Below are 13017 nucleotides of genomic sequence, written 5' to 3'. Positions count from 1 at the left end.
ACTTAAAATCAATAATGAGATTATAAAGCCATTTAAAGCGAATAATAAGGCTTTCAAAGGCATGGGTGACTATAATAGAATTTTCTTGCCAATGGATGGCTTTCGCTTTACGTTTCCCGAGGGAAACATCCAATTATAAACTGTTTTAATGAAAAATGCAAAAAAATTCAAGTTAAAATCAATAATGAGATTTTAAAACCATTTAGAGCGAGTAATAAGGCTGTCAAAGGCTTTGGTGACTATAAATAGACTTTTCTTGTCAATGGATGGCTTTCGCTTAACATTTCCCGAGGTAAACATCCAATTATAATCAGTTTTAAAGGAAAATGTAAAACAATTCAACTTAAAATCACTAATGATATTATAAAACCATTTAAAGCGAGTAATAAGGCTTTGAATGGCATGGGTGACTATATATGGACTTTTCTCTTGAATGGATACCTTTCACTTCACGTTTCCCAATGGAAACATCCAATTATAATTTGTTTTAACGAGAAATGCAAAAAAATTCCACTTAAAATCAATAATGAGATTATAAAGCCATTTAAAGCGAATAATAAGGCTTTCAAAGGCATGGGTGACTAAAAATGGACTTTTCCTGTCAATTGATGGCTTTCGCTTCACGTTTCTCGAAGGAAACATCCAATTCTAATCTGTTTTAGCAAAAAAGGCAAAAAAATTCAACTTAAAATCAATAATGAGATTATAAAACCATTTAAAGCGAGTAATAAGGCTTTCAAAGGCATGAGTGACTATAAATGGACTTTTCTTGTGGATGGACGGCTGTCGCTTCACATTTCCCGAGGGAAACATCCAATTATAATCCGTTTTAACAAAAAATGTAAAAAAATTGAACTTAAAATCAATAATGAGATTATAAAACCATTTAAAGCGAGTAATAAGGCTTTCAATGGCATGGGCGACTATATATGGACTTTTCTCTTGAATGGATACCTTTCGCTCCACGTTTTCTAATGGAAATATCCAATTATAATTTGTTTTAATGAGAAATGCAAAAAAATTCAACTTCAAATCAATAATGAGATTATAAAGCCATTTAAAGCGAATAATAAGGCTTTCAAAGGCATGGGTGACTATAAATGGACTTTTCCTGTCAATTGATGTCTTTCGCTTCAAGTTTCCCAAGGGAAAAATCCAATTACAATCTGTTTTAACAAAAAATGCAAAAAAATTCAACTTAAAATCAATAATGAGATTATAAAAGCATTTAAAGCGAGTAATAAGGCTTTCAAAGGTATGAGTGACTATAAATGGACTTTTCTTGTGGATGGATGGCTTTTGCTTCCCATTTCCTGAGGGAAACATCCAATTATAATCTGTTTTAATGAAAAATGTTAAAAAGTTCAACTTAAAATCAATAATGAGATTATAAAACCATTTAAAGCGAGTAATAAGGCTGTCAAAGGTATTGAGGACTATAAATGGACTTTTCTTGTGGATGGATGGCTTTCGCTTCACGTTTCCCGAAGAAAACATCTAATTATAATTTTTTTTACGAGAAATACAAAAAAATTCAACTTAAAATCAATAAAGAGATTATAAAACCATTTAAACCGAGTAATAAGGCTTTCAAAGACATGGGTGACTATAAATGGACTTTTCTTATAAACGGATGGTTTTCGCTTCACGTTTCCTGAGGAAAATATCCAATTATAATTTGTTTTAACAAAAAATGTAAAACAATTCAACTTAAAATGAATAATGAGATTATAAAGCCATTTAAAGCGAATAAGAAGGCTTTCAAAGGCATGGGTGACTATAAATGGACTTTTCTTGTCAATGGATGGGATTCGCTTTACGTTTCCCGAGAGAAACATCCAATTATAATCTGTTTTAACGAAAAATGTTAAAAAATTCAACTTAAAATCAATAATGAGATTATAAAACCATTTAAAGCGAGTAATAAGGCTTTCAATGGCATGAGTGACTATAAATGGACTTTTCTCTTGAATGGATGGCTTTCGCTTCACGTTTCCCAATGGAAACATCCAATTATAATATGTTTTAACGAGAAATGTAAAAAAATTCAACTTAAAATCAATAATGAGATTATAAAGCCATTTAAAGCGAATAATAAGGCTTTCAAAGGCATGGGTTACTATAATGGACTTTTGTTGTCAATGGATGGCTTTCGCTTTACGTTTCCCGAGGGAAACATCCAATTATAAACTGTTTTAATGAAAAATGTAAAAAAATTCAAGTTAAAATCAATAATGAGATTATAAAACCATTTAAAGCGAGTAATAAGGCTGTCAAAGGCATTGGTGACTATAAATGGACTTTTCTTGTCAATGGATGGCTTTCGCTTCACGTTTCCTAAGGGAAACATCTAATTATAATCTGTTTTAACGAGAAATGCAAAAAAATTCAACATAAAATCAATAATGACATTATAAACCAATTTAAAGCGAGTAAGAAGGCTTTCACATGCATGGGTGACTATAAATGGACTTTTCTTGTGAATGGATGGGATTCGCTTCACATTTCCCGAGGGAAACATCCAATTATAATCTGTTTTAACGAAAAATGTTAAAAAATTCAACTTAAAATCAATAATGAGATTATAAAACCATTTAAATTCCGCAATAAGGCTTTCAAAGGCATGGGTGACTATAAATGAACTTTTCTTGTGAATGGATGGCTTTCGCTTCACGTTTCTCGAGGAAAACATCCAATTATAATATGTTTTAAAAAATATATAAAAAAATTTAACTTAAAATCAATAAAGATATTATATAGCCATTTAAAGCGAATAATACGGCTTTCAAACGCATGGGTGACTATAAATGGACTTTTCTTGTCAATGCATGGCTTTCACTTCACGTTTCCCGAGCAAAATATCCAATTATAATCTGTTTTAATGAAAAATGTAAAACAATTCAATTTAAAATCAATAATGATATTATAAAACCATTTAAAGCGAGTAATAAGGCTTTCATTGGCATGGGTGACTATAAATGGACTGTTCTCTTGAATGGATGGCTTTCGCTTCACGTTTCCCAATGGAAACATCCAATTATAATCTGTTTTAACGAGAAATGCAAAAAAATTCAACTTAAAATCAATAATGTGATTATAAACCCATTTAAAGCGAATAATAAGGCTTTCAATGGCATGGGTGACTATAATGGACTTTTCTTGTCAATGGATGGCTTTCGCTTTACGCTTCCCGAGGGAAACATCCAATTATAATCTGTTTTAACGAAAAATGCAAAAAAATTCAACTTAAAATCAATAATGAGGTTATAAAACCATTTAAAGCGAATAATAAGGCTGTCAAAGGCATTGGGGACTATAAATGGACTTTTCTTGTGGATGGATGGCTTTCGCTTCACGTTTCCCGAGAAAAACATCTAATTATAATATTTTTTAATCAGAAATGCAAAAAAATTCAACTTAAAATCAATAATGAGATTATAAAACCATTTAAAGCGAGTAATAAGGCTTTCAAAGGCATGGGTGACTATAAATGGACTTTTCTTGTAAACGGATGGTTTTCGCTTCACGTTTCCTGAGGGAAATATCCAATTATAATCTGTTTTAAAAAAAAATGTAAAACAATTCAACTTAAAATGAATAATGAGATTATAGAGCCGTTTAAAGCGAATAAAAAGGCTTTCAAAGGCATGGGTGACTATAAATGGACTTTTCTTGTCAATGGATGGGATTCGCTTTACATTTCCAGAGGGAAACATCCAATTATAATATGTTTTAATGAAAAATGTTAAAAAATTCAACTTAAAATCAATAATGAGATTATAAAACCATTTGAAGCGAGTAATAAGGCTTTCAATGGCATGGGTGACTATAAATGGACTTTTCTCTTGAATGGATGGCTTTCGCTTCATGTTTCCCGATGAAAACATCCAATTATAATCAGTTTTAACGAGAAATGTAAAAAAATTCAACTTAAAATCAATAATGAGATTATAAACCATTTAAAGCGAATAATAAGGTTTTCAAAGGCATGGGTGACTATAATGGACTTTTGTTGTCAATGGATGGCTTTCGCTGTACGTTTTCCGAGGAAAACATCCAATTATAAACTGTTTTAATGAAAAATGCAAAAAAAATCAAGTTAAAATTCATAATGAGATTATAAAACCATTTAAAGCGAGTAATAAGGCTGTCAAAGGCATTGGTGACTATAAATGGACTTTTCTTGTCAATGGTTGGCTTTCGCTTCACGTTTCCCAAGGGAAACATCTAATTATAATCTGTTTTAACGAGAAATGCAAAACAATTCAACATAAAATCAATAATGACATTATAAAACCATTTAAAGCGAGTAAGAAGGCTTTCAAAGGCATGGGTGACTATAAATGGACTTTTCTTGTCAATGGATGGGATTCGTTTTACGTTTCCCAAGGGAAACATCCAATTATAATCTGTTTTAATGAGAAATGTAAAAAATTCAACTTAAAAGCAATAATGAGATTATAAAACCATTTAGAGCGAGTAATAAGGCTGTCAAAGGCTTTGGTGACTATAAATGGACTTTTCTTGTCAATCGATGGCTTTCGTTTAACATTTTCCGAGGTAAACATCCAATTATAATCTGTTTTAAAGGAAAATGTAAAACAATTCAGCTTAAAATCACTATTGATATTATAAAACCATTTAAAGCGAGTAATAAGGCTTTCAATGGCATGGGTGACTATATATGGACTTTTCTCTTGAATGGATACCTTTCATTTCACGTTTCCCAATGGAAACATCCAATTATAATTTGTTTGAACGAGAAATGCAAAAAAATTCAACTTAAAATCAATAATGAGATTACAAAGCCATTTAAAGCGAATAACAAGGCTTTCGAAGGCATGGGTGACTATAAATGGACTTTTCCTGTCAATTGATGGCTTTCCCTTCACGTTTCTCGAAGAAAACATCCAATTATAATCTGTTTTAAATAAAAATGTAAAACAATTCAACTGAAAATCAATAATGAGATTATAAAGCCATTTAAAGCGAATAATAAGGCTTTCAAAGGCATTGGTGACCATAAAAGGACTTTTCCTGTCAATTGATGGCTTTCGCTTCACGTTTCTCGAAGGAAACATCCAATTGTAATCTGTTTTAACAAAAAATGCAAAAAAATTCAACTTAAAATCAATAATGAGATTATAAAACCATTTAAAGCGAGTAATAAGGCTTTCAAAGGCATGAGTGACTATAAATGGACTTTTCTTGTGGATGGACGGCTTTCGCTTCACATTTCCTGAGGGAAACATCCAATTATAATCTGTTTTAACGAAAAATATAAAAAAATTGAACTTAAAATCAATAATGAGATTAAAAAACCATTTAAAGCGAGTAATAAGGCTTTCAAAGGCTTTGGTGACTATAAATGGACTTTTCTTGTCAATGGATGGCTTTCGCTTAACGTTTCCCAAGGTAAAGATCCATTTATAATCTGTTTTAACGAAAAATGTAAAAAAATTAAACTTAAAATCACTAATGATATTATAAAACCATTTAAATCGAGTAATAAGGCTTTCAATGGCATGGGTGACTATATATGGACTTTTCTCTTGAATGGATACCTTTCGCTCCACGTTTCCAAATGGAAATATGCAATTATCATCTGTTTTAATGGGAAATGCAAAAAAATTCAACTTCAAATCAATAATGAGATTATAAAGCCATTTAAAGCGAATAATAAGGCTTTCAAAGACATGGGTGACTATAAATGGACTTTTCCTGTCAATTGATGTCTTTCGCTTCACGTTTCCCAAGGGAAAAATCCAATTATAATCTATTGTAACAAATAATGTAAAAAAATTCAACTTAAAATCAATAATGAGATTATAAAAGCATTTAAAGCGAGTAATAAGGCTTTTAAAGGCATGAGTGACTATAAATGGACTTTTCTTGTGGATGGATGGCTTTCGCATCACATTTCCCGAGGGAAACATCCAATTATAATCTGTTTTAACGAAAAATGTTAAAAAATTCAACTTAAAATCAATAATGAGATTATAAAACCATTTAAAGCGAGCTATAAGGCTTTCAATGGCATGGGTGACTATAAATGGACTTTTCTTGTCAATGGATGGCTTTCGCTTCACATTTCTCAAGGAAAACATGCAATTATAATCTGTTTTAACGAAAAGTGTAAAAAAATTAAACTTAAAATCAATAATGTGATTATAAAACCATTTAAAGCGAGTAACAAGACTTTTAAAGGCATTGGTGACTATAAATGGACTTTTCTTGTCAATGGATGGCTTTTGCTCCACGTTTCCCAAGGGAAACATCCAATTATAATCTGTTTTCAAGAAGAATGCAAAAAGATTCAACTTAAAATCAATAATGAGATTATAAAACCATTTAAAGTCCGCAATAAGGCTTTCAAAGGCATGGGTGACCATAAATGGACTTTTCTTGTGAATGGATGGCTTTCGCTTCACGTTTCTCGAGGAAAACTTCCAATTATAATAGGTTTTAACAAAAAATGTAAAAAAATTTAACTTAAAATCAATAAAGGGATTATAAAACCATTTAAAGTCCGCAATAAGGCTTTCAAAGGCATGGGTGACTATAAATATACTTTTCTTGTGAATGGATGGCTTTCGCTTCACGTTTCTCGAAAGAAACTTCCAATTATAATATGTTTTAACAAAAAATGTAAAAAAATTTAACTTAAAATCAATAAAGGGATTATAAAGCCATTTAAAGCGAATAATACGGCTTTTAAACGCATGGGTGACTATAAATGGACTTTTCTTTTCAATGCATGGCTTTCGCTTCATGTTTCCCAAGCAAAATATCCAATTATAATCTGTTTTAATGAAAAATGTAAAAAAATTCAATTTAAAATCAATAATGATATTATAAAACCATTTAAAGCGAGTAATAAGGCTTTCAATGGCATGGGTGACTATAAATGGACTTTTCTCTTGAATGGATGGCTTTCGCTTCACGTTTCCCGATAGAAACATCCAATTATTATCTGTTTTAACGAGAAATGTAAAAAAATTCAACTTAAAATCAATAATGAGATTATAAAGCCATTTAAAGCGAATAATAAGGCTTTCAAAGGCATGTGTGACTATAATGGACTTTTCTTGTCAATGGATGGCTTTCGCTTTACGTTTCCCGAGGGAAACATCCAATTATAATCTGTTTTAACGAAAAATACAAAAAAATTCAAGTTAAAATCAATAATGAGATTATAAAACCATTTAAAGCGAGCAATAAGGCTGTCAAAGGCATTGGGGACTATAAATGGACTTTTCTTGTGGATGGATGGCTTTCGCTTCACGTTTCCCGAGGAACACATCTAATTATAATCTTTTTTAACGAGAAATGCAAAAAATTTCAACTTAAAATCAATAATAACATTATAAAACCATTTAAAGCGAGTAATAAGGCTTTCAAAGGCGTGGGTGACTATAAATGGACTTTTCTTGTAAACGGATGGCTTTCGCTTCACGTTTCACGATGGAAACATCCAATTATAATCTGTTTTAACGAAAAATGCAAAAAAATTCAACTTAAAATCAATAATGAGATTATAAAGCCATTTAAAGTGAATAATAAGGCTTTCAAAGGCATGGGTGACTATAATGGACCTTTGTTGTCAATGGATGGCTTTCGCTTTACGTTTCCCGAGGGAAACATCCAATTATAAACTGGTTTAACGAGAAATGCAAAAAAATTCAAGTTAAAATCAATAATGAGATTATAAAACCATTTAAAGCGAGTAATAAGGCTGTCAAAGGCATTGATGACTATAAATGGATTTTTCTTATCAATGGATGGCTTTCGCTTCACGTTTCCCAAGGGAAACATCTAATTATAATCTGTTTTAACATGAAATGCAAAAAAATTCAACATAAAATCAATAATGACATTATAAAACAATTTAAAGTGAGTAAGAAGGCTTTCACAAGCATGGGTGACTATAAATGGACTTTTCTTGTCAATGGATGGGATTCGCTTTACGTTTCCCAAGGGAAACATCCAATTATAATCTGTTTTAATGAGAAATGCAAAAAAATTCAACTTAAAAGCAATAATGAGATTATAAAACCATTTAAAGCGAGTAATAAAGCTGTCAAAGGCTTTGTTTACTATAATGGACTTTTCTTGTCAATGGATGGCTTTCGCTTAACATTTCCCGAGGTGAACATCCAATTATAATCGTTTTTAAAGGAAAATGTAAAACAGTTCAACTTAAAATCACTAATGATATTATAAAACCATTTAAAGCGAGTAATAAGGCTTTCAATGTTATGGTTGACTATATATGGACTTTTCTCTTGAATGGATACCTTTCGCTTCACGTTTCCCAATGGAAACATCTAATTATAATTTCTTTTAATGAGAAATGCAAAAAAATTCAACTTAAAATCAATAATGAGATTATAAAAGCATTTAAAGCGAGTAACAAGGCTTTCAAAGGCATGAGTGACTATAAATGGACTTTTCTTGTGGATGGATGGCTTTCGCTTCACATTTCCCGAGGGAAACATCCAATTATAATATGTTTTAACGAAAAATGTAAAAAAATTCAACTTAAAATCAATAATGAGATTATAAAACTATTTAAAGCGAGTAATAAGGCTTTCAACGGCATGGGTGACTATAAATGGACTTTTTCCTGTCAATGGATGGCTTTCGCTTCACGTTTCCTGATAAAAACATCCAATTATAATCTGTTTTAATGAGAAATACAAAAAAATTCAACTTAAAATCAATAATGAGATTATAAAGCCATTTAAAGCGAATAATAAGGCTTTCAAAGGCATGGGTGACTATAAACGGACTTTTCTTGTCAATGGATGGCTTTCGCATCACGTTTCTCGAGAAAAACATCCAATTATAATCTGTTTTAATGAGAAATGCAAAAAAATGCAACTTAAAATAAATAATGTGATTATAAAACCATTTAAAGCGAGCTATAAGGCTTTCAATGGCATGGGTGACTATAAATGGACTTTTCTTGTCAATGGATGGCTTTCGCTTCACGTTTCCTGAGGGAAACATCCAATTATAATCTGTTTTAAAGAAGAATGCAAAAAGATTCAACTTAAAATCAATAATGAGATTATAAAACCATTTAAAGCGAGTAATAAGGCTTTCAAAGGCATTGGTGACTATAAATGGACTTTTCCTGTCAATGGATGGCTTTCGCTTCACCTTTCTCGAGGGAAACATCCAATTATAATCTGTTTTAATGAAAAATATAAAAAAATTCAACTTAAAATCAATAATGAGATTATAAAACTATTTAAAGTTCGCAATAAGGCTTTCAAAGGCATGGGTGACTATAAATGGACTTTTCTTGTGAATGGATGGCTTTCGCTTCACGTTGCTCGAGGGAAACATCCAATTATAATATGTTTTAACAAAAAATGTAAAAAAATTTAACTTAAAATCAGTAAAGAGATTATAAAGCCGTTTAAAGCGAATAATACGGCTTTCAAATGCATGGGTGACTATAAATGGACTTTTCTTGGCAATGGATGGCTTTCGCTTTACGTTTCCCGAGGGAAACATCCAATTATAATCTGTTTAAACGAAAAATGCAAAAAAATTCAAGTTAAAATCAATAATGAGATTATAAAACCATTTGATGCGAGTAATAAGGCTGTCAAAGGCATTGGGGACTATAAATGAACTTTTCTTGTGGATGGATGGCTTTCGCTTAACGTTTCCCGAGGAAAACATCTAATTATAATATTTTTTAATGAGAAATGCAAAAAGATTCAACTTAAAATCAATAATGACATTATAAAACCATTTAAAGCGAGTAATAAAAGTTTAAAAGATATGGGTGACTATAAATGGACTTTTCTTGTGAACGGATGGGATTCGCTTCACGTTTCCTAAGGGAAACATCCAATTATAATCTGTTTTAATGAAAAATGTTAAAAAATTCAACTTAAAATCAATAATGAGATTATAAAGCCATTCAAAGCGAGTAATAAGGCTTTTAATGGCATGGGTGACTATAAATGGACTTTTCTCTAGAATGGATGGCTTTTGCTTCACGTTTCCCGATGGAAACAACCAATTACAATATGTTTTAACGAGAAATACAAAAAAATTCAACTTAAAATCAATAATGAGATTATAAAGCCATTTAAAGCGAATAATAAGGCTTTCAAAGGAATGGGTGACTATAATGGACATTTCTTGTCAATTGATGGCTTTCGCTTTACGTTTCCCAAGGGAAACAACCAATTATAATCTGTTTTAATAAAAAATGCAAAAAAATTCAAGTTAAAATCAATAATGAGATTATAAAACCATTTAAAGCGAGTAATAAGGCTGTCAGAGGCATTGGTGACTATAAATGGACTTTTCTTGTGAATGGATGGCTTTCACTTCACGTTTCCCAAGGGAAACATCCAATTATAATATGTTTTAACAAGAAGTGTAAAAAAATTTAACTTAAAATCAATAATGAGATTATAAAGCCATTTAAAGCGAATAATACAACTTTCAAATGCATGGGTGACTATAAATGGACTTTTCTTGATAATGGATGGCTTTCGCTTCACGTTTCCCGAGGAAAAAATCCAATTATAATCTGTTTTAATGAAAAATGTAAAAAAATTCAACTTAAAATCAATAATGAGATTATAAAGCCATTTAAAGCGAATAATAAGGCTTTCAAAGGCATGGCTGACTATAAATAGACTTTTCTTGTCAATGGATGGGAGTCACTTTATGTTTCCCGAGGGAAACATCCAATTATAATATGTTTTAATAAGAAATGCAAAACAATTCAGCTTAAAATCAATAATTAGATTATAAAACCATTTAAAGCGAGTAATAAGGCTTTCAAAGGCATGAGTGACTATAAATGGACTTTTCTTGTGGATGGATGGCTTTCGCTTCACATTTCCCGAGGGAAATATCCAGTTATAATCTGTTTTAACCAAAAATGTAAAAAAATTCAACTTAAAATCAATAATGAGATTATAAAACCATTTAAAGCGACTAATAAGGCTTTCAATGGCATTGGTGACTATAAATGGACTTTTCTTGTCAATGGATGGCTTTTGCTTCACGTTTCCCGAGCAAAATATCCAATTATAATCTGTTTTAACGAAAAATGTAAAAAAATTCAATTTAAAATCAATAATGATATTATAAAACCATTTAAAGCGAGTAATAAGGCTTTCAATGGCATGGGTGACTATAAATGGACTTTTCTCTTGAATGGGTGGCTTTCGCTTCACGTTTCCCAATGGAAACATCCAATTATAATCTGTTTTAATGAGAAATGCAAAAAAAGTCAACTTAAAATAAATAATGAGATTATAAAGCCATTTAAAGCGAATAATAAGGCTTTCAAAGGGATGGGTGACTATAATGGACTTTTGTTGTCAATGGATGGCTTTCGCTTTACGTTTTCCAAGGGAAACATCTAATTATAATCTGTTTTAACGAAAAATAAAAAAAAATTCAAGTTAAAATCAATAATGAGATTATAAAACCATTTAAAGCAAGTAATAAGGCTGTCAAAGGCAATGGTGACGATAAATGGACTTTTCTTGTCAATGGATGGCTATCGCTTCACGTTTCCCAAGAGAAACATCTAATTATGATCTGTTTTAATGAGAAATGCAAAAAAATTCAACATAAAATCAATAATGACATTATAAAACCATTTAAAGCGAATAAGAAGGCCTTCACAGGCATGGGTGACTATCAAATGGACTTTTCTTGTCAATGGATGGGATTTGCTTTACGTTTCCCAAGGGAAACATCCAATTATAATCTGTTTTAATGAGAAATGCAAAAAAATTCAACTTAAAAGCAATAATGAGATTATAGAACCATTTAAAGCGAGTAATAAGGCTGTCAAAGGCTTTGGTGACTGTAAATGGACTTTTCTTGTCAATGGATGGCTTTCGCTTAACATTTTCCGAGGTAAAAATCCAATTATAACCTGTTTTAAAGGAAAATATAAAACAATTCAACTTAAAATCACTAATCATATTATAAAACCATTTAAAGCGAGTAATAAGGCTTTGAATGGCATGGGTGACTATATATGGACTTTTCTCTTGAATGGATACCTTTTGCTTCACGTTTTGCAATGGAAACATCCAATTATAATTTGTTTTAATGAGAAATGCAGAAAAATTCAACTTAAAATCAATAATGAGATTATAAAGCCATTTAAAGTAAATAATAAGGCTTTCAAAGGCATGGGTGACTATAATGGACTTTTCTTGTCAATGGATGGCTTTCGCTTTACGTTTCCTGAGGGAAACATCCAATTATAATCGGTTTTAATGAAAAATACAAAACAATTCAAGTTAAAATCAATAATCAGATTATAAAACCATTTAAAGCGAGTAATAAGGCTTTCAAAGGCATGAGTGACTATAAATGGACTTTTCTTGTGGATGGATGGCTTTCGCTTCACATTTTCGAATGGAAACATTTAATTATAATCTGTTTAATCAAAAAATGTGAAATAATTCAACTTAAAATAAATAATGAGATTATAAAACCATTTAAAGCGAGTAATAAGGCTTTCAATGGCATGGATGACTATGAATGGACTTTTCTATTTAATGGATGGCTTTCGCTTCATGTTTCCCGATGGAAACATCCAATTATAATCTGTTTTAACGAGAGATGCAAAAAAATTCAACTTAAAATCAATAATGAGATTATAAAGCCATTTAAAGCGAATAATAACGCTTTCAAAGGCATGGGTGACTATAATGGACTTTTCTTGTCAATGGATGACTTTTGCTTTACGTTCCCCGAGGGAAACATCCAATTATAATCTGTTTTAATGAAAAATGCAAAAAAATTCAAGTTAAAATCAATAATGAGATTATAAATCCATTTAAAGCGAGTAATAAGGCTTTCAAAGGCATGGGTGACTATAATGGACTTTTCTTGTCAATGGATGGCTTTCGTTTTATGTTTCCCGAGGACAACATCCAATTATAATCTGTTTTAACGAAAAACGCAAAAAAATTCAAGTTAAAATCAATAATCAGATTATAAAATCATTTA

Source organism: Theobroma cacao, chromosome 10, assembly GCF_053813885.1.
Source record: "Theobroma cacao isolate CCN51 chromosome 10, ASM5381388v1, whole genome shotgun sequence".
Lineage (NCBI taxonomy): Eukaryota > Viridiplantae > Streptophyta > Magnoliopsida > Malvales > Malvaceae > Theobroma > Theobroma cacao.
Note: the sequence above shows the minus strand (reverse complement) of the source record.